Here is a 23398-nt window from a genome sequence, read left to right as displayed (position 1 = left end):
TATTTTTTAAATAAAGAAAACATATTCTAGTGTTTTATTTGCACTATTCCAATTTAAATTTTCTTAAATTTTATTTTTTTATGATACAATTCCATAGGCTCTGGGATTTCCTCTCCCCTCTCCCCAAATCCACTCACCTCCCTCCACTGGTTTCACCTGTATTATTACAATAGTATAATCCTTCACAAACAGTCATAAGTCTGTCGTTCTGCTATTTAAGTATATCTTAACATATAGGTATGGATAATGGCTGAGAGTCCAGCATCCTATTGTCAAGATATAGTTAGCAGTTTCATTGTGTCTTCACATCGGGATATGAAAGCCCCTATTACACAATTACTACAAATCACCTTAAATAAAACCATAAAACAAAATCAGAAACAGAAAAAAAGTGAAAATTTATAAAAACCAATGTATCCCAGAAGATACAAAAAAGAAAATAAAAAACCTTCTGGAAGAAAATGATACTACTGTATGACCTGTCACTAAAGAAATTAATAAGACAAAAACTTTTTGAAGAAATAAAAGTGAAAACAAAAATATATATATTTTTTGGAATTAATATTCTGTTTTTATTAATTATTTTGCATTATGTGACAGTTTCATAGGCTCTGGGAATCCCCCACCCCTCCCCCTCCCCTCCCCCCTGGTGGATTCCTCCACCTTGATGCAGTATTACAGTTCAAATTCAATCAAGATTCTTTCCTTGCAAACGTATACCAAGCATAGAGTCCAGCTACTTATTGTCCAGATGGGTTGAACAGTTTCTTGAGGAGACCATTTCTGGTCTGAAGTTAGAGCTGGTAGAATATCATCCCAGTCAATTAAGAGTCCCAATATAACATCAACAGTAATTTGCAATATTATGGAATTGACATGGTTTTGAGTAACCAGTATGTTAAAAAAAAAAAAAACAAGTCCTAACCACAACCTATGATTAGCTCATTGACATTTCAATTTTAGTTTATATACAGGACCGGCTGCCATATGCCTTAAAATGGCTATAAGGTACCATTCAGCTGTCTCGTGTCTATTTCATTTTAGTATTTAGCCATTTGTTGTGTTGAAGTATAATTTTGCTGATCTTGGCAGATTTTAGGATAATCTAGACTGGCTTGTAACTCTAAGGTGCGGAATATTTTCTTTTTTTGGGGGGGGTGCAGGAAAATCCTCAACACCATGGTGAGGAGTAACTAATCTTTGTGTCCCACCCAGCGAGGCATGAGCCAATCCATGCCAGCTCTTTCCTGTCAGATTTCAAGCTCTACTTTCTGTTGTTTGTCTATTTATTTTAGGTTTTTTTAGTTTGTATGATTGTTTGTTTGCTGTGAGGGATTTTCGAAGTGATCCCGATGGTCATTGTGAGGGAGGGCGGGGGTCCAGAGGTGGAGCCAGGCTCGGTCGGACCAGAGAAAGCTCTCCTCCCTGGTCCCGAAGGATATTTGCTGTTCTTCTGTTTCTGCGGACCGCTCAGGGCTTCTGGTTGTCTTTCCGATGACGTTGGTTTCTGCGCGGTAGTGTTTGGACTTCTTCCATCCCCTGCAGGAGCTCCGGTTGGGGGTGGGTGACCTCAGAGTACTCGGCCTCCGAGGGCATCCAATTCCCTGTGGCCTCCTTGGCAGTTGGGATATAGTCCTTGTTGCTCGTATTAATAGTTTGTGGTGAAGGTCTGGGGGTCTTCATGGTTGGGATCCAAGCTTCCTCCTTACCACCTGCTCCACTCTGAAGTGCTTTCCTGCTCCACGCACATGACCTCCTGTTAAGAGGTTGTCAGGATCGCACCCGATTCCCCCCTCATGCATTGGTATAGTAGTTTTGCTGTTGGAAAACAAAAATATGAAAACCCATCAGATGTGGCAAAAGGAATATTGAAAGGGCTACACTGCCAATTTTTTTAATTACTGAGTTCCATTTTGAATTCCTTTAATTTCTTTTTCTTGCCTAATAATCCTGGCAAAGTATTGAAAAGCAGTGATCTAAGTGGACATCCTTATCTAGTTCCAATTCTTAATGGAAAAACATCCATTCTTTCCCCATTTACTATGATGCTGGCATTGGGTTTTTCATATAATGTTGTGATTGTATTATAGAATGTTCCTTCTATGCTTATCATGCTTAAAATTTTAGCATGAAGTGGGGTTGGATTTTGTCAACTGCCTTCTTTGCATCTATTGAATTGATCCTATGGTTTTTATTTTTCAGTTTGTTGGTATTATGAATCACATTTATTGATTTGCAAATGTTGAACTATCTCTGCCTGCCAGGGATAAATCCCATTTGATCCGGGTGAATGATCAGCCTGATGTACTTTTGGATACTGTTGGCTAGTATTTTGTGGACGATCTCTACATTCTGTGTTCATCAGGGTACCAGTCTGTAGTTCTCTTTCTGTTTCATCTTTATCTGGCTTTGTTATTAAGGTGATATTGGCTTCGTATAAAGAGATTGGATGGGTTGTCTCCCTTTCTATTGTTTGGAAAAGCTTTTGGAGAATTGGGGGGTAAGTTCTAGAAACATTTGGTAGAATCCGACAGTGAAGCCATCTGGTCCTGGATTTTCTTGATTGGGAGGGAATTGATTACTGATTCAATCGCAGTCCCTGTCAGAAATCTATTTAGATTATTAATTGCCTAATGATTCAGTTTTGGTAGATTGCATGTGTTCAAAAATCTATGCATTTCTTCTAGGTCTTGTAACTCATTGGCATATAGTTACTTCTAACAGTTCCCAATTATCTATGTATGTCCAAGGTATTTGTTATATTACCTTTCTTTGTCTCACAACCAACTATTAGAATTAACTTTTTCCTTCCTTTCACTTTCAGTTTCCACTTGTCTTTATTGGTGAGGTGTGCCTCCTATAGACAACCAATAGATGGGTTTTCTTTTAGATGGGTTTTGGCTTTTAATCCAGCCCACTAATCTATGATATATGCTTGATGAGTTTAACACATTTAAGTTCAGGGTTAATATGAATATGTGGTCATTAGCTCCTGTCATTTTAGCAATGGGTTGTTCATTGTTTGATTTAATCTTCTGTTGTTTTTCTGGATTGTCTTCACATTGCCTTTGGTTTTGGTAGGTATTGTTCCTTTTTTCTCGTGTCAAGAGAACATCTTTAAGTATCATTTGTAAAACAGATCTGGAAGAGGTGAATTCTTTGAGCTTTACTATCAAAGAATTTTCTTTAATTTTGAAAGACAAAGGAAAGGTTTGTTGGCTAAGGTATTCTGGGCTCACATTGTTTTCCTTTCACAAGTTGGAATATATCACTCCGTTCTCTTCTGGCCTGTAGAGTTTCCTGTGAGAGGTTAGTATGAGTAGGATGGGGGTTCCTCTATATGCTAATAGATTTTTTAAGTGCACATTGAAGGATCTTTTTCTTATGTTCAGCTGATGAGAGCTTGATTATCATGTGTCATGGTGAAGACCACTTTTGGTCAATCCTAACGGGAGTTTGGTGCCCCTCCTGAATGTTGTTTCCCAATTCTTGTCCATATCAGGAAAGTTTTCCCCTATGAGTTCATTGAATACATCTTTAAGCCCAGCTTCTCTTTCTGTGCCTGCTATAACTCCCACAACTCTTATATTTGATGTTTTAGTAGTATCCCTTAATCTTGAATACGTTTTTGGTTTGACTCGGCTCCACTTCCAGCTTTTTGATTGTTTCCCCATTATGGCAAGAATATATCTTCCCAGGCGGGGGCCCAAGCAGCTTGGCCCCGGGCCGCCATGCGGCCCGGGTGCGAGGGTCCCCGCCACGATTCCAGCCTAACACAGCCAAGCTTTCCACCACCTGCGCAGGTACATGGGGTGCGAGGCTCTCGGGCAGCTTTCCGATTTGCCGGGGTCCTGGTCTGATGGCCTCCTTCTGGGCGGGAAGGTTGTCCCAGGACCCTGAGAAGCGGGTTGGGAACGCCTCTGAGCCGCCATGCCAGGGGCTGGAGTGGGGGTGGAGCTAGCTAGCACGATCCAGGCGGGGGCCCAAGCAGCTTGGCCCCGGGCCGCCATGCGGCCCGGGTGCGAGGGTCCCCGCCACGATTCCAGCCTAACACAGCCAAGCTTTCCACCACCTGCGCAGGTACATGGGGTGCGAGGCTCTCGGGCAGCTTTCCGATTTGCCGGGGTCCTGGTCTGATGGCCTCCTTCTGGGCGGGAAGGTTGTCCCAGGACCCTGAGAAGCGGGTTGGGAACGCCTCTGAGCCGCCATGCCAGGGGCTGGAGTGGGGGTGGAGCTAGCTAGCACGATCTAGGCGGGGGCCCAAGCAGCTTGGCCCCGGGCCGCCATGCGGCCCGGGTGCGAGGGTCCCCGCCACGATTCCAGCCTAACACAGCCAAGCTTTCCACCACCTGCGCAGGTACATGGGGTGCGAGGCTCTCGGGCAGCTTTCCGATTTGCCGGGGTCCTGGTCTGATGGCCTCCTTCTGGGCGGGAAGGTTGTCCCAGGACCCTGAGAAGCGGGTTGGGAACGCCTCTGAGCCGCCATGCCAGGGGCTGGAGTGGGGGTGGAGCTAGCTAGCACGATCCAGGCGGGGGCCCAAGCAGCTTGGCCCCGGGCCGCCATGCGGCCCGGGTGCGAGGGTCCCCGCCACGATTCCAGCCTAACACAGCCAAGCTTTCCACCACCTGCGCAGGTACATGGGGTGCGAGGCTCTCGGGCAGCTTTCCGATTTGCCGGGGTCCTGGTCTGATGGCCTCCTTCTGGGCGGGAAGGTTGTCCCAGGACCCTGAGAAGCGGGTTGGGAACGCCTCTGAGCCGCCATGCCAGGGGCTGGAGTGGGGGTGGAGCTAGCTAGCACGATCCAGGCGGGGGCCCAAGCAGCTTGGCCCCGGGCCGCCATGCGGCCCGGGTGCGAGGGTCCCCGCCACGATTCCAGCCTAACACAGCCAAGCTTTCCACCACCTGCGCAGGTACATGGGGTGCGAGGCTCTCGGGCGGCCAGTGCGCCATTTGGCGCCAGGCTTCGCCTGCTGGCCGCCCGGCCAGGAAGTTCTGGAATTTGGTTTCTCTGATATGCTGCATGAGACGCTCCGTGCTGAACCCACAGTACTCTGAGAATATGTATTAGTCCTTAAGCTTTTCAAAGGCATTTAATCTTCCTCTGAAGAACCTGTAGTCACTTTATAGTGCCGATCGCCAACATCAGCTCACTTAAAAGGCAAAATTCCGGGCTTTTCCAGCAGGATGCCCCATTACCTGATAGGATGAGGGATCAGCAGAAGGGTCACAGAAGGCATTACTATGACACTTACTGGCATTCAAGAACCATACTCGGGGCTAGAATGTGTAAGGCATACGTGGACCAATGCCCTGACACTCTGACCCCATTGGACGGTTTAGAAGGGCCGGTGGAGTCTATGCAGGAGGCATGACAGTCTATAGGACGCTCTGGGCTGACCAGAGCAACCTCTGGCATAGTTAACACTGGCTGGCAACAGGCCTGGTTGGAGAGCGTGGTGGAGGCCTTGGCTGCGTGGAGCCTACCACTAAGGGGCACAGGAACTGGAGGGAGGCTGAGTTCTGGTCGGGTCACAGTTGTAATCCCTTGGCACAAATATCAATTCGGCTTTGACGCACCATGCCGGATTAGACCACAGCACAGTTTGGGCTCTGGAGGACCAGGATAGACGTTGGACGGGCTCGGCTAGGCCTCAACCCCATCTGAGCCATATATGAGATATGCGTGGGTATGGACGAGCCGTGGCTGGGCTGAAACTCTCAACAGCAGGAACCAGAATGGATTGAAGAGCGGTGCTGGCCGAAGGACCTGCTGGAATGCGTGAAGCCCGACACCATGAAGGAGTCGGAGGGAGGAACCTGAACAGATCCTCTGACAGGACACTGACTCTACAAATAAACGCAAGAAGCATGGAGGTAAATAACCCAGAAGAGGCTTTGGAATGTGACCCACTGGAATACACTTGGCTCGGGTTGGGGCAGACCAGGCTGAGTCGGTTCACGTCATCCACTGGCAAGCCCAAGTGCTGAAACTGTGTGGGGGCCTGGCCGTGTTTGGTTGCGATAAAAAAAAAAAAAAAAAAAAAAAAAACAGTACAAAACACAAAATGCCAAGGTGAAATGGCCTGTGCTAGCAGGGAATGCAACACCCGACCAGCACTCCTCCCACTGGTTTAGGTGAGGGACAAGAGTGTGATGGGCAGAGCCGGGGAGAGATGCGATACTCATTGGTTCCAATAGAGGTCGGGGCTCAGAAGAGAACCAACCCAGGGGTTACAACCACCAGCTGATCGGAGTGATGGATGGTGGCGGGCACTGTGCTTACTAGTAGTACATGTAGGAGCCTGGACTGGGAACGCCTCAAAGTTTTTTTTAGGGGGATTCCCCTGAACAAAATGGAGGAATCAAAGCATTAATCAAAAAAAGATGGAAAATGGAGTAGATCAATCAACCACCTCAGCTTTATGCTTGCAGCGGAAAACTGGACAAGGGGAAACCCTAAGACGGACTATGTCAATCAGTGGACTCTGCACCAGCCTCATCATACCTGGACTGTTGCTGATGATATGTTGGAGCTTCTAATTGATCGGGGTGACGCTCTGCTGGCTCTGCCTACAAACCTGAGAGGGCCTCCCTAAGAGGCGGTTGAACTTGAACTGGACAAGTGGGATGCTGGACTCTGTATGGTGTAAACTTTTAATTAGGGAATCTCAACGGAACTTGAGCTGTGGTTATGCATCAAGGTGAAGGAATTCATGATGGGGGAAGGGTTTGGGGTGAAGGGGGGGGAATCCCAGTACCTATGAAATTGTGTCATGTAATGCAATGTAATTAATGAATAAATGAATATTAAAAAAAAAAAAAAAAAAAAAAAAAAAAAAAAAAAAAAAAGAATATATCTTCCAATTCTGAAATTCTTTATTCTGTTTCATTCATTCTATTATGGAGGCTTTCCACGGAATTTTTAATTTGCTCCATTCTGTGCTTCATTTCTAATAATTCAGCTTGATTTTATTCCAGTATTGCTATTTCCTGTGTGACATATTTCTTAAATTTCTTGAACGCCAATGTTTTTTATTTTATTTATTTATTTATTTATTTATATTGCAAAGTCAGATATACAGAGAGGAGGAGAGACAGAGAGGAAGATTTTCCAACCGACGATTCACTCCCCAAGCGGCCACAACGGCCAGTACTGAGCCAAACCGAAGCCAGGAGCCAGGAAATTCTTCCGGATCTCCCATGCGGGTGCAGGGTCCCAAGGTTTGGGTCATCCTTGACAGCTTTCCCAAGCTACAAGCAGGGAGCTGGATGGAAATTGGGGCCTTGAGAATTAGAACCAGCACCCATATGGGATCCCAGCACGTGCAAGGCGAGGACTTTAACCACTACACTATTGTGCCGGGCCCAAAAATAAACAAATTAAAAAAAAATCAATGTGCTTCTGTCTTTTCTTTTGCTGTTAGTCATTGCATTTCAGGGTAGCAGATCCTTCTTCTTAGGGCGGGTCTAAACTGTGTCATCCACATGTCTACAGCTGGATTTTACCGATTGTGTTTGGCACCCATTTAGTAGCTCACTTGTAGTCACTTGTGCCACTCCCTCCAGCCCATTTCGGTCCTGTGCTCTTTTGTGAGGCTTCTACCAGGTTCTTGTAGCCTCAGCTCCTGGCTTGCCACTCTCCACCTCCTGGGATCCCATGCTGTGCCTTCACCAGTGCCTCTCTTCCTCTTTCTATTTGAACAGTTCCCTAGATTATGGAGACACTGAACTAAATCACTGGTTTGTTGGCAGTGTTGATCTTCCTGGAATCTGCTGACCATTAGTCTTAGGGCAACCTGTACCTATTTTCTGTGGAAACTATAGTGTGTCAAGTCAGTACTGTTTTCCTGTAGAACCAGTGCAATGCACTGAGCTGGAAGTAAGTTTGCTCCCAGTTTGGCACATGTGGAACTCACTGTTGTCCATCCAGTCCCATAGTCTTTGCCTAAGTTAAAAAAAAAATTGTTTTTAATGCATGGAAAAAATTTAGTAATTTCAGACTAAATCAGACCATATAGCTGATGTGAACTTGTGTGCTTCAAGAGCATACACTTTCCACCTCACATCCCCAGTGCCTACAGTGTAGGAAGTATTAAATGCAGGGTGGAAAAGAAAACTTAGTGGATTCTGATAAAGAATAGCTTCCAAGAAGTAAGTTGACATGTTCTTTTATTGTGATTCTCTACAGTTTCACTCTGATAACCAAATACATTGACACCATACACCCAAGAGTTCAAAATAATGAAGAAAAGTATTAACCGCAGACCTTCTTAGGTCAGCATCTTTGGCTTGTCTCATGATGACTCCTTATACTCACTGGATCATCTAACGTGTGCTTAAAACTAAAATAATGTTTATTAATTATGTAATAAAGAGAAATTCAGTTGTACCTTACTAGTGGATAGTTCTAAATTGCTGCTTATGTCACCTTGAGTTGGCACCTGCTCTAGAAAACACATCTAGCTCACCCAGTGAAGAGATGGATTAGCCCCTTCAGAGAATCTCTTTTTCATTCTTGAAATTTTTTGTTGTACATAGTAACAAGAATGTCATGTCCAAAATATTTAATATCTTTAGGATTAGATTACTGGGGAAATGCAATCCTTATGCACAAATTAAAGAAGTAATTTTTATAAAAACAAGAAAGTTTGTAGCAGCCACAGTGAATATTTGCCAAAGAGAGTTAGAATTCAGCCATGCTATTCTTCCACCTGTTTTCCTTCCCACTATTATCAGGGATTGAAATTATGATCTTTCCCTTGAGATCTCTCTATGATTTGTAGTATAATATAAATTAGCATGATTTCACACAATTACTGTGTGTTGTTTGTACTCAAATTGTCCCATATGACTGACAAGCAGGTGTTATGGGGTGTGAGCGAGATCACACCAGACATGTCTAAGGTTTTATTAAGGCATCTTTATTAACCAAGCTTGGTGATGACAGAACACACTAAAATAACAGATCACAAGTCCAATCAAAGCAATATACAGGGACCATGCTCAAGGGATTATGTGTCCTGGATCAGCCAAGAGTCAAGGTGCCAGAGTAACAGAAACCCCTGACCAGAAAGAGAGAGAGTGAAAACCCCCTCCCCGCCCCACTTCACGGGCCTTCTAAAGGGGTTTGCCAGGGGAATGGTTACACAACCATGCAATACCATCCCCTCTCAGTTGAAAGATGAGTCACAGGTGGGCAGGAACTAATACTTAAGTGTTGTGAGTTAAGGAGTTAATTGGCGCTCACTGGGATGGGCAGGAGCAGGAACTGGGCTTGTAGCTAAAAAGACAATTGTACTCATCTGCAGCGCCGAATTAGGACGAGGGGCAAGAGTATACTAGGAGAGGTGAAGGAGCAATCACTGGCTGCACTCCATAACACAGACATTTTTTTTTTAAAGCCTTTATGTACTGCTAGTATTTTGGTCTTATAACGATACATTTAACAATCAAGTGTCTGTGTCTTCTAGCTGGATTAAGAATTTCAGAAAACACACCTAAAGTTGATGCCATAAAGATACGCTTTTAACATGCATATGCTTTGCCTCATAATGAACACAATCATGCACTTATCAAGAGAATGTGCAATAGTTTTCTACACTGGATTTTAGCCAAAATGCTGAAGAATGATTACAATAGTTTCCTGAAACAAAATGAAGAGAAATAGTTAAATCAAGCAGTCTGATAAATAATATACCCTCCAAAACACTGTTTTAATGTCACAAGCATTTTAATTTAGAGTTGGAGGTCCCATGTGGCAGATTCATTTTAACTTTTTTTTTAACATAAAACTGCACTGAGAACTCAATCAAGCAGTGAGAAAGCTGACCCAGAAATCGTCACTGAACATTACTAAGGAAGGAAAGAAGAGAGGGATGAAACGGAAGAAGGGAAGAAGCGAGAGTAGGGAAAGAAACCATACTTATCAATATGTTCTTTTCTATCTTCAAGCAAATTGTTTATCTTTCAGAAGAATTAAGGAATCAGTACTTAATTTGTTTCAGAGTGATGCTTACCTAATCTGTTAAGAGACCAAACTTTTTGGGACAAAGTTTTGAATTAACAGTGTTACCCTTCTTGATCACTAATCTGAGGTAAAATACTAATCCTTCTTTATTATTTTTATTTTTTAGTGATAAGTCCCCTAGGGTTAGGCTTTACAGTCATAATCTGTTGGAAACAGACTCTGCAAATTGCATTATGCGATCAAACAAACATGTTAATTTACCCAAGTGTAGGACTTGCTGATTACAGCTACTACTATCACTTATCTTAACTTTTGCACAATGCAAAATATTATTGTGTTTTTTAAATGAGAAGCTTCTTTCTAAGTGGTAGACATTACTCAAATTTTAGAACAATATCCTATTTTCATCCACTTCAATACACCTAGAAATTGTAATTATAACAATTATCCTTGAAGTTGAGTGGAGCACTGCAATTAGTTCTAGTCATTGCAAATGAAAGTTATTTGTGACTTAGGCTTTGGGAAACTCATGTGCAATTTTCTTGATACTCTTTCACTGTCTTATGGTGATTAAAAGAGTTTTATATCCAGGTGGTGCTGCTAGCACCTGGAAGAGCCCTATTGCTCTGGGTTTCCAAGTGACTGAATAAAGTTAAACCTCACGTCATGTGGATATATGTTTAACTGATGAGATTTTAGTTTATTAGCCTAGTACACCTTCCCATATGGGCTAGTATATATTCCATGTATGTATGGAGATTATATATTCTCTCTCTCTCTGTGCACACATATATATATATATATATATATATATATATACATTCTATCTCTCTCTCTATATATATATATATAGATATATATATATATACATTCTCTATTGTTGCAACTCCACTTGTCTTCCACATATAGGTGGTGGGGATTCAAGTACTCAAGTACTTGGACTATCTTCTGCACATCATCAGGGAGCTGGATGGAAAGTGGAGTAGCTGGGATTTAAACATGTATTCCTATGGGAATCAAGCATCATAGTAGACAGTTTTAACTTCAGCACCAAAATACTGGTGTCCATATAAGGTTACTAAATTTTATATGAGAGATTTATATAATATTTTATTTAGGATTTATTAATTATGCCTTTAAGAGAAAGGTGACAAATTCTTTTGCAGTTCCTATACTCTCATCTTCATTACACATTAATTAGTACAAAATTAAACAGAAAACAGGTAGAATTATGAGTCACAAAATATTAGAAATTTTACCATAAAATAATCTGTGTGCATTTTTCTCCTCCGTGCTGCTAACATGATCTGACCTACCCAGTTACTTGCATGAAAAGAAGCTAGAAGGCTGTAGCTCCCCTTGCAGAGGTAAAAAAGTTCCTGCTACAGCAGGTTTACTATTTGGAGTAAGCAACAGGAAAGCAGGTGTGGCTTGAAAGTAGGTTGGGCAGGGAGCAAAGGAATGATGTTGTTTTGCACCACAACAGTATTTGAGGCTGAGTCCAGGACTTTGGAGGAGGAGGTGCATAACCCTTTAACCCCTCTCATAGACCACTGGCAGTACATACTAGATGGAGTGGCTGTGCAAAACAAGGCCTTGGAGTTGCCAAGACAATCAAGGTGAATAGAGTGTTCTTTCTGCTTTTCTGCCCAGACCTAGGGAGTAGCATACTGTGCTCCCAGAATAACTCAAGATAGCCATTTGAATACTCTCATTCAAGACACCTATCTATCAGCCCAGACACCTGGGTTCCCTATGCTCCTCCCTGTGTTCATTATTATGAGAAGAAAGGAAAAAAAAATTTAAAAGCCCAAGTGTCCGGACACTCCACTTCCTTTGTTCATGGGGCAATGCTTTCCTGTCACTTTGCTTTGAATAAAAGTTCTGTTTAGCTTACACTTGTGTTCTGGCTTCTTATTTTTATACTGAGCTGAGGAAAGAACCCATAGAGTTTTGCTAGTAACAGTATTGACCTCCATCTTACCCTCTGGAGGAATCAGTAACAGGGCAACTGAAACAATCTCATCGTACTCCTCACGATTGTCTCCTCCTGGAGACTCAGGGATTCTGTTTTGTCTATGGGATTTTGAGAATCTGATTAATAAGATTTCCCCTTACACTACAATCACGTGTATGAGTCATTTGTGTTTTTGTACTTATAACTATTCAATTTTATATCTTTTTCCTGTGATGACAAACATGATATTATGAAATATTCTGAACTTTGAGCTAGAACAGACAAAAAATGGGTAGAAAAACTGATGAAATACCAGCATCATCTTAAGTTTAGTCCACAGTAATGTAACATTGCTAATCATTTAGTTTTAATAAAAATATTATGATTATATTAAGTGTTAACATAAGGTGACCTTGGATGAAAGGTATGCAAAATTGTCTAAATTAACATTGCAAGTGTATAGTAAATCTAAAATTCTTTGCAGATAAAAAACTATCTTCAAAATATTTAATTCTGTGGTAATTTATAACAAAGCTTGTCAAAAGCAAAGGTAGATTATTCAAAGTGAATTTGAGAAGAGATTTTGGAGGCCATCTTTTGCTATTCCTACACATAATATGAAAAACAATGTCCTTCATATAATACATCAAGATTGACATATTTAAGGAAATCTTCACCAAAGAGATTGGCAAATAACAAAAGAAAACACTGCAAAAGGCAAACTTATGATATTAAGTTGACATTCTGTAACTCTGCAATCCCATCTTCTTTCCGCCAAAATTTGTTCTAAAATATCCACTATGTAAGAATATCTACCCTTCTCTATTTCTAGATTGACGTGGGGAGATGTTAAAATTTTACCTCACAATTCCTTAAGGGGCTCTGTAAACATATGGACTCAGCTCTGCTCCATACAATATCCATGTCACTATATTGTGAATAGAATCATTTCATATTAGAGTTATAGGACAGTCATTAGATTTCACTAATCTCTTGAGAGACAAAACAGAAAAAAATAGCAAATATATTTGTAAACAGAAGGATCTAGATTTAGATACCAAATGTGTTATGTTCTATCTAGCCTCTCCTTACCAAATTATTTCTTCAAGATTACAGAACTTTAGCACCCCATTCAAAATAAAATTAATTTAAATGCATGATGAATACAAAATGTTGATCCATCATTAGTTCCATTAGTTCAATAGTAAGTTTTTCTCTACCCAAAACAAAGCACACCAAGACTTTTAAGTTCAAATTCCAAGTAGTTGACAGCTGTGGACTTGATAAGTTAATGATCAGAAAATATTCTAGAAACACTGATCAAGTGCTGATAACTCCAGTTAAACACAAGAGCTCCTAGCAAAAGGTTTCAAGGCCTTCTAAAAGCCAATTTATGATGTTATGATGTTTTGTTCTGTTTAATTACCAGAAATAATGTAATGTAATTAAACCCAGTGTCAGGAAGATAACAGTACCATGAGGCTGAAAATTAAGTTAACCACAACATATGTAAGATATATTTGTGCATCACATAAATTTTCTGACAGAAAGGATCTAGATCTACCTTAATCAAAATAAGCATCTTCTTGCAGCACAGATAAAAAAATTTTCATTTCCACATGCTAAGTAATAGAATTGCCAATGATAGTATTTCTAAAAAAAAAAAAAGCTTTAACTGGCATTCAAGAAAGATCTTTAAATAATTAAATTTAATAACCTAAAAATCACTTTTTTAACTCAGAGATTTGAACTGCAAGTGAGACTATGTGTGTACATGTATGCCTCTGTAAAGACACATATAACTTACTGAATAAAATTCTCTCTTTAAAACTTGATTTCTAGTACACAGTATATCTTGGCTAATATTAATTTGCTGTGTATATGTTGCAAATACAGATGTCTGGATTACTAGTTCTTTGTTTACTTTTTCAGGTATTTGATATAAATATTTAAAATATCTCCTCTTACATGCCTTGCACTTTGGTGCCTTATTTAATGGTGTCTTCCCTAATATGTGAGAACATACATTCTTCCGTATTTCTTTTTATTTCTCATCAGATTTTTTTTTTAAGTCTTTAAACATTCTAAAGTTAATTTTTGTGTTTTGGGTGGAGTTGGGACCCAATTTCACTGCTTTGAAAAAAAACACATTTATTTACTCAACACTGCTTTTTCCCCCAACTAAGATAGCCTAGTTCAGCATAATATTTTGAGTAAATTCTTTCCCATTGCCTTGCATCATCATCCCCATGATTTATATTGAGTTTCTATATTCATATTTAAATATATACAGAAGGATATATTTCAGAGATCTATTTTCAAGTCAATATAAACTAAGTTTGATTCTTAAAAGACTATTTTGAAAGGCAGTCACAGAGACTGAGGGAAAGATAAAGTTAGAGAAAACTAATTCTAATTTTTGTAACTTTAAAATAAATTTTTAAATTTTGTGGTTCAGTGCTTTTTGAAATGTACTTTAATTTTCCTCATTTCTATGATCCTGTGTATTAAATTTAGAATTAGTTTCTCATGCTCCATGAAAAAAATTGACATTCTTATAATATTGTATCTTCCATATAGCTGACATAAACATTGGCTTATTATTAAGATAATTTGAAATGTGCCCTTATCAAATTTGTTAAATGGTTATATTAATCAATTTCAGTGAAATATGAAACATAGCGTGTTATTTTCAATAATGCTTTCTTTCATTAAGTTCTCTAATTGGTTGACAGACAGAAGTTGGCCTGTCTGTTTCTGACTTTTATGGGAATGCTTCCAAAAAATAATGAATGTTATGAAATACTTAATCTGTACATGAATACTGAGGTTTTATTTTTTTCATTGCCTAAGACAAGTATTTATCACATGTTGGCATATAGTAAATATTTATTATCTAAGTAAGTAAAAATATGAATTAGAATTTTTGCTTAAAATAGTTTCTTGAAGGTTTATTTATTTCACTCAGGTCTGTCACGGATATTAGGGGTCCAAACACTTGACCTGTCTTCTGCTGCTTTTCCCAGGCCATTCTCAGGGAGCCGAAACAGAAGTGGTGCCTCCATGGCCCATGTAGGGTGCCCATGTTGCAGGCAGTGGCTCTAACTGCTCTGTCACAAAGCAGGCTCAACTGATTGTTTTCAGTACATCTTACATCTTCTAATTCCTCTAATCCTTCATTACTCCCTTAATTTGTGTATAATAGATAAATTGTGCCATTTTATGTGTTTTTGAATTATTAGTGGTTTCCTTGAGGACTGCACTTGGCAACTTATAGCTTGTATTAGTCACAACTTATTTGCAGTAACATGCAGAAATTTTACTATAGTATTATTTCTCATTGCTTCTTCCTCTTCTGGGTTATTAATGCTATGCAAATTATGCATTTAGCTATTATAAATTAATAAAATTCAAGAATTATTTCTATATTCAGTGATCTTTTAGATATTATTCTCAATTTCATGATTGTTCTTTAATTCTTCATGTGAATTATGAGATTTTATAGTTTTATTCTATGCTCCTTTTAATATTTCTTGTGAGAAAAAGATATTAACAGCTTCTGTTTGTTTTTATGAGAATATCTTATTATTTATTTCTGAAAGAAAATTACAAAATTCTTGATTGATAATCTTTTTTTAGCAATCTGATCATCCCATCCCACTGCTTTGTTTCCATGACTTCCTAGGAGAATCTCTTGTCTGCAATCACACTTATGTCTGTGCAGTCTTCTAGATTCTCGTTAAATCTTGGCTCTCTTTGCATTTCAATAGGATTATTCCAATATTTGTAGATATGAATCTCATTGACTTTATTCCACATGATGTTCTTGGAAAGCTTTCTCGGAGTGTAGATCAATGTTTCTCAGCTAGGGGAAGTTTTCAGCTATCAATTTTAAAATATTCTTCTCAATTCTTGTTCTCTGCTTCAGGGATTCCCTCTGTATGTGTGTGGTGGGGATAGTGAGGGGGCATGGTTAACCCTAATAATGCTACTTAAGTCTTTGATGTACTGCTTGTTTTTCTTCATTTTTTCCTATACCCAAGACTAGATAATCTCACTTGATCTATCTGTAACTTTGACTTTTTCCATTAATTTTTTTCATTTTTCCAGTAATTTTTTAAACTTATTTTAGCTTTAAAAATTAAAACATTAATTTCCTCCTTTATATTTTATCGATAATCTCCATTTGGTGAGGTATTGTTCTTATACTTTCTTTTAGATTTCTAGACAAAGATGCTTTTAATTATTTGAGTATAGTTACAAAAGGTCAGCTATAGTCTTTTTTTCTAGTAAGTTCAAAATGTGAACTATTTCAAAGACACTTTTAGTAATAGCATTTATTCCTCTTATGTGTCACACTTTGTTCTTTGCAAGTCTTGCTGTTTTTTTCTGGTCTATCCAATGCTTTAAATAATATTTTGTAGCTGTTTTTGAAAATATGTTAACTTAACTCTCTTTTTCTAAAAAAAAATATTTTAATGATGTTTACATAGATGATAAGAGTGGGAAGGTTCAATGATTAGGGAAAAGTTGGTGAAACCATTGTTTCTAAGTTTTCTTTTTCTTCTTCCTGTATCTGGGGCAAGGGGCGAGAAAAGGGGAGAAGCAAGCTGCACCCAGCCTCCCAACCACCTCAGTACCCAGGGATGGGGAAGGGCCACCCCATGTCATCTCAGGGTTCCCAATGCAGAACATGCTCTGAGAGCTCTGCTCAAGTGGTTTCAATAGTTCTTAATTGCTGTTGATCACACTGATCCAAGGATGAGGAAATCCTTCCAAGGTCTGTTGGCTGACATAGTCCAACAGAGTCTCCATTTGCCAAGATATTAGCTGTCAATACTTGGCTGGGATAGTTGTCCAATTTTTTCTGCCCTCCTTCCTCTGCTGGGGTACCAGATGTCCTCTGGAGGCCCTGATGGATTACTACATCTCCTTGTGCATCAGGACGTGCTGTCCGCTGCTCCATCTTTTCCACTGAGGAGGTCCAGTTCTGACACATGTACTCCGTGGTCAGACCACAGATCCTATGACTCTCTTCATGGTTGGAGTTCTAAGTACAGAAGTTTTGTTGGGGGGAATCCCCTAAGAAACTTCATCTGAGGTGATTACAGACTTCACTCTTGTGTGTGCTTGCCAATATGGGTTCTGACTCAGTCTGTCATCCACATCAGCCTAAACACACACTGGCAGTTGTAATCACTGGGTCAGTTCTGTCCAGCCTGATCTCATACACAAACCTATGAATACTACTGCCCAGCCCAATCCTGTCCACCACAAAATAGGCCCTCACATACACCAGCAGACATTGAAGCCTAGTCACAGCAACTCCCAATTACCCCCCACTTAGGCCTGCTTTCAGCCCTGGTTCCTGTGCTTGCCAATATGTAAAACAGACTGATCCAGCCTGTCCCACATCCCATTCAGCAATCTTACACACCAATGGATATCGAAGCCTAACTCAACCCAGCCAACCCAGCTATCCAGCACTCTCATGCCAGCAGGTGCTACCACCTATATAACTAGGCCTTCCCCCAGCCCTGGTTCTCATGCTTACTCATGTGAATTGCAGTCTATTAGAAAGGTGCCCACAGTTTGCTACTGGGCCCACTCACTACCCCAGATGTTGCATTCTTTGCAGTCTTACTTGGCAGGATTTGCCCCCAATCCTAGAATTTGCCAGTAGATGCTGCGGAAAAGCATAAGCCTGCCCTTACTCTGACTTATGCATGCACCAGTGGATACAATTATTTAGCCCAGCCTGGCTCTCTCCCAGCACAGTTCTCATGCAGGTATTACAGCACAGCCCTGCTAGGTCTGTCCCCAGTACCAGTTCTCACACTCTCTAGTGGAAGCAGTGGCCCAGTCTGAGTCCCAAAAGCCTCCCTAAAGGGCTCAAACTGACAGTCCCTCTCCCACGGTCTTACTTGTGCTGGTAGGTTCTGTGGCCCAGTCTGGCATGGCTTGTTTCACCTCTGCATTTGCCAGCAGGTGCTATAGCCTGCCTTGGTCCATTCTGCCCCAAGTTCCAGCTCATGCTGGTGGGTGCTGTCAACACACAGTCTGGCCCTAATGTGAACTGTCTGGTGTTGCAGCCCAATCCAGCCTGTCCTTTACCCAGTCCTGGTTTTCACATTTGCCAGGCTGTTATGAATGGTCCAGCCTGGCCTGTCCCTCAGACCTAACCAACACGTATGCTGTTAGGTGCCATATGCTGGCCTGGTGTGGGCTGCACTCAGCCTTGGTTCTTGTGCTCACCTTCAGGGACTGCAAGGTGACAAAAGAGTTCCCCACATTCCTCCATCGGGTCTCTTGCCGGCAGCAGAACTTGCTCTCTAGGTCCTTGACCCAAAGTGACTTAGTCTACCTCTTGTCCTGGCAGGAACAGTGACCTTGCCCAACCTGCCCACACCCATTCTGGTTCTTACTGTTGGGTGCTAAAGCCAGTTACACCTGATCCATGCCCAGACACAGCTCTCATGTGGTTCAGTGGGTGCTGAGACCTAGACCAGCCTGTCCTACATCCACCCTGGCTTTCATAGACACCAGTGGCTGCTGGATTCTAGCCAAACCAGGCACAACGCAGAGCCTGGCCACACTCATGCTGAGGGACATTGCAGCCATGTCCAGCCCAGATCGACACTTCCATTCCAGCTCTCGTGCTCACCAATGGGAGCCACATCCAGCTGGGGCATCCCCCTAGCTCCCCATTCAGGCCTGTTCCCAGCCACAGATCTTGCTCATGCCAGTGGTTGTTCTAACTCAATTTAGCATAGCCCATCCCCAGTCGTGGCCTTTGTGTTTGGATGCTTCAGCCTGCCCTGTCCCAGTCCTCCCCCAGTCCCAAATCTCACTGGCAGGTTCTGAAGCCTAGTTGTTCCCAGTCTGCTTCCATCCATGGCTCATGCAAATTGGCTTGTGTGATAGCCTAGTCCAACATGACCCACACTCCAGCCTGACTTTTGTACATGCCAGTGGGCTAAGATTAACCCAGCCCTTCCCAGTCCACAACCCTCCAGAATCAACCCAAGCATTTGCCTACAGGTGTGACTACCTTGCCCAGCCTGACCAACACTTATGCCTGAACTATATGCTCACTAGCAGGAGCTGCAGCTCATCAGGGGAGTTTCCCAAGCTCTCCCAGCAGTCCCACTCCCAGACCCAGATCTCACATGTGGTGGTGGGTGCTAGGCCTTACGCTGTATAGTCTGCCCCCTCTGTCCTGGCCTTTTTATGAGTTGGTGGATGTTGTGGTCTGGTCCACCCTATGCTTGGGTGCACCTGTGGGTGATGCAGCCTGGACCAGCCTGGCCTATTTCCAACCCCAGTTGTAGAGTTCCATAGTGTTGCCTAACTCAGTGCATCATTACCCCCAGCTCTTAAGCAAACCAGCAGAAATTGCAGTTCTATAGTGGTGGGCCTGCATATCCCCCACAGTATCTGCCTCCAGACCTAGTTCTTTCGCGTGCTGCTTAGTGTCATGGCCCAGCCTAAAATTACTTGGCCCTGTTCCAACTTCACTTCTAGGTCCTGTGATCTAGCTCTACCAGGTAGGCACCCAACTCTAGCTTTAGTGTACACCAGTGAGCTGTGGTCAGCAATGATAATGCTAACTAGCCCAGCTCAGGTTTTCCATGTGGGCTGGTGCATCAGTCTGACCCATAAAAGTCCTCCAGCTTCCTCCCTCCAAACCACTTAGTCTCAGCCCCTTCACTTACCTGAAATACAGTGGCCTTGTTGATGGAAGTCTGTCAGAAGTCATTCCTCACCTGAAACATACAGTCCTCTCTCCCACACATTTCCCTGATCAACCCACAGTTCCTGTGCCCTGGAGAACATGGGTTACCTAGCCTAGGCTTCTGAAGCCCAGTCTTTCAGTGGGGTGTTGTGCTAGCCTGGAGCTCTCCAGTCCCACTGTCCCAAGCCCTTGTCATGTCTGCTGGCCTGGGATTTTATCCCTCCACACACCCAAGATCCAGGCCCAGCACAACAGGCTAGCATACTAACTTAGGGCTCCCCTCTCCACTCTTTCCACCCATCCTAGCAGCAAGCTCATGGGAAAATCCTCAGGCTCACTCTTACCTGGCCAAAGACCTCAGGTTCCCTCGCAACCTGGCTAGCACCATCCCTTAGACTCTGTGCAACCCCCAGTCCTCCTATAAGCCAGCCAGGGAAAAGCAGAAAGGCTAACATAATATCCTTTATTTTTTTTTACTTTTTCTGAATCTTCAATGTTTTAATATTATATTTTATTTTTAATAATGTTTACATAGTTGAGAGGGATGCATGCTCATGTGGACCACTGACTAGGGTGTGGAGGATCAAGGAATGGGGGAAAGTGGATCACACAACTGCTTCTGATCTTTCTTTCTAGTCTTCCTGTATGTGAGGGAAGTGCAAAAAGAGAAGGAGAATGCCATTCCCAAAAGCCTAACCATATCAACTCTTGAAGATGTGGGAGAGCCACTTGATGTCCCCAATGTGGAATATGTTCTGAGGGTACTGTTAAGTGGTTTCAGTAATTCTGAGATGATGTTGGTTTCATTGCTCCAGGATTGTGGGAATTCTTCCTAAGTCCATTGGCTGACAGTCTGCCTCAGAGTTTCAACTCACCTAGATACCTGCTGTCATAGATCAGCCAGGATAGATGTCTCCTGCAGGCCTCAATGATCTGTCATGCCCTCCCCCATTTGCATCTGGGCATGCCATCCACTACACAAACCTCCGCAGCTGAGGAGGCCCATTTCTGACATATGCAGTACACATTCAGATTACAAATCTTGTTGTGTTTTTTCACCACGGTTGAAGTTTTGAGAACTGTGGCCCAGTTCAGGGGTCCCCAAAGAAATCTTGCCAGACGTGAGTACACATCTGACTCCTGTGTGTACAAGCCAGTACGGGGTTTGGCTGTCCATCACCCACATGAGCTCACACACACACACACACACACACACACTGGTAGCTGCATTCACCTACTCACTTATGTCTCCCACCTCATTTCATACTCAAACCAATGGATTTTACTGCCCAAACCAACCCTGCTCACCATATATTTGGCTCTCAAGCACACCAACAGGGGCTGCAGCCAAGTTGGAGCAATCCTAATAAGCTTCACCAGGCCTTCCTCCAGCCGTGGTTCCTGCGCACACTGGTATGTGCTGCAGACTGGTCCAGTCTGTCCCACATTCCATTTGGTTTGTGTATACCTCAATGGGTGCTACAGCCTAGCGCAACATGACTGACTCCAATATGCACCCCGTCTTTTTGACAGAAGGTGTTCTTGTCCGTTGATCCAGGCCCACCCCAGCCCTGGTTTTCATGCTCACAGTGGGAACTGTAGTACATCAGAGAGGTGCCTACATTTTCCCTACTAGGCCCACTCTCAGCCCCAAATCTTGCACTTACCAGGTCATTTTGCCGTCTGGCCTGATAGGACCTTCATGCAGTTCTTGCATTTGCCAGCTGATGCTGTTTCAAAGCCTGACCAGCCTACACTTACTCTGTCTCATGCAGGCACCAGTGGATATGATCACATATTTTGCATTTGTCAGGCTGCTCTGACCCAGTTTAGCATGGCCTAACCCCCATCTTGGCCCTTGTCATTGGATGTTGCAACCTGGCCTGGCCTGGCCCACCCCCAGTGCCTAGTCTTGCTATGGGGTAATTCAGCCCTGCCCAGCCTGTCCCCCTCTCAGGCTTTGATGAAAGTAGTTGGTTGTGGTAGTCTAGCCCAGCATGGCCCACACTTCATCCTGGCTTCTGTGTATGCCAATGTGTTACATTTGATCCATATGCCTGCCAAGTAGAGCAATCTTGTTCAGCCTGTCACATACTGAGCCCTGACTCACATGCTCTCCAGTGGGAGCTGCATCCTACCAGGGAACTTCTCCAAGTTCTCCTACCTGGCCCTCTTCTAAACCTGGATCTCACATGTACCAGTGGGTGCTAGAACCTTACCTGAAATTATCCACTCCCATATTTCAACATTTGTGTGTCCTGGCAGATGTTGCAGCCTGGTCTGCTCCACACCAGCCTGCTCCCAACCCCAGTTCCCATGAGTGTCAATGAGTTCCATAGTCAGACCTAGTTAAACCTGTTACTATCCCCAGCCCTTAAGCAAACCAGAGGATATTGCGGTCCCACAGGAATGTACCCACAAATCTTCCCCCAGACTTGCTTCGCTGGCAGGCTGACTAGTGTCTTGGCCCAACCTAATATGGCCCATGACCTGTTCTGACACTCACTGGTGGATACTGTTGTCTAGTTCTGTCAGGTAAATCCACAGTCCTGGTGTTAGTGTGTTCTAGTGGTTGGTGGTCAGCAGTGATCAATGCTAACTAGCCCAGCTCAGGTTTCTCACATGAGCAAGTGTTTTGGCTAATCCAAAAAGGTCCTCCAGCTTCCCTCCTTGAAACCACTGAGCCTCAGCTCCCTCTAGCCTGCAAGTACAGTGGCCTTGGTGGAAGTATCCTAGAGGTCACTGTTCACCTGTAAAGTATTCCCTCAGTATTTTCCCTCTTCTACACCTCCCCACACATCCCCATACACTTTCCCTGAGCAATTCATTGTCCCTATCCCCAGGAACACATGGATTTCACAGCCTGATCTTCCTGAGCCCAGGCCTCTGGTGGGGTGTTGTGCTGGCCTGGAATTCTGTCAGCCCACCAGGGACCTAAGCTCATGCATGCATCTCCAGACCTAGTCCTCTGGCATATATGCTGGCCTGGGACCAAAGTGCATGTGTGAGTTCCCAGACCCAGCCCTCCAGCATACCATATCAACATAGAGCCTTTCCTCCCCACCTGCCTTTGGACACAAATACATGTGTGTGTCCTCAGGCTGCCTCTAACAGCTGCCTGGAACAATTTTCCAGGCCCCAGAGCCTGCCAAGGAGCCTCTCAGGGCAGCAGTGAGTCACCCAACCTAATCTTCTTTAGAAGGTTTGCTGTATTTGATTAATATTACTGTCACTTTTCTTTTCCTTCAGTGACTTTTCTGCCCTAATTCTTTAGTGTGTATTCTCTGTGGTGTTCAGACACTCAGTCTTTGCTCAATTGGTTTGGTAGTCAGTTAACGACTAGATAAAGATTTTGTTAAGTGTTTTGAGAATCAAGTATCCCATAGCAGATAGTGCTGTGTTGTAGCAAGCTAAGCTTCTGCCTATAGGGCCAGCATCCCATAGGGGTGTCAGTTCAAGTCCTGATTGCTCCACTTTCAATCCAGCTCCCTCCCTGCTAATGTGCCTGGGAAAATGACGGAAGATGACATTGAACTCCTGCACTTACGTGGGAGACCTGGAAGAAGCTCCTGATTCCATTTCAAAGCAGCCCAGTTCTGGCTGTTGTGGATGCATAGGGAATGAACCAGTGAGAGTGAACTTCTCTCTCTCTCTCTCTCTCTCTCTCTCTCTCTCTCTCTCTCTCTCTTTCTCTCTCTCTCTCTCTCTCTCTCTCTGTGTGTGTGTGTGTGTGTGTGT

The sequence above is a fragment of the Ochotona princeps genome, chromosome 2, assembly GCF_030435755.1.
Source record: "Ochotona princeps isolate mOchPri1 chromosome 2, mOchPri1.hap1, whole genome shotgun sequence".
Taxonomy (NCBI): Eukaryota; Metazoa; Chordata; class Mammalia; order Lagomorpha; family Ochotonidae; genus Ochotona; species Ochotona princeps.
The sequence above is the reverse complement of the archived record's forward strand: the minus strand, read 5'-3'. Positions refer to the sequence as shown.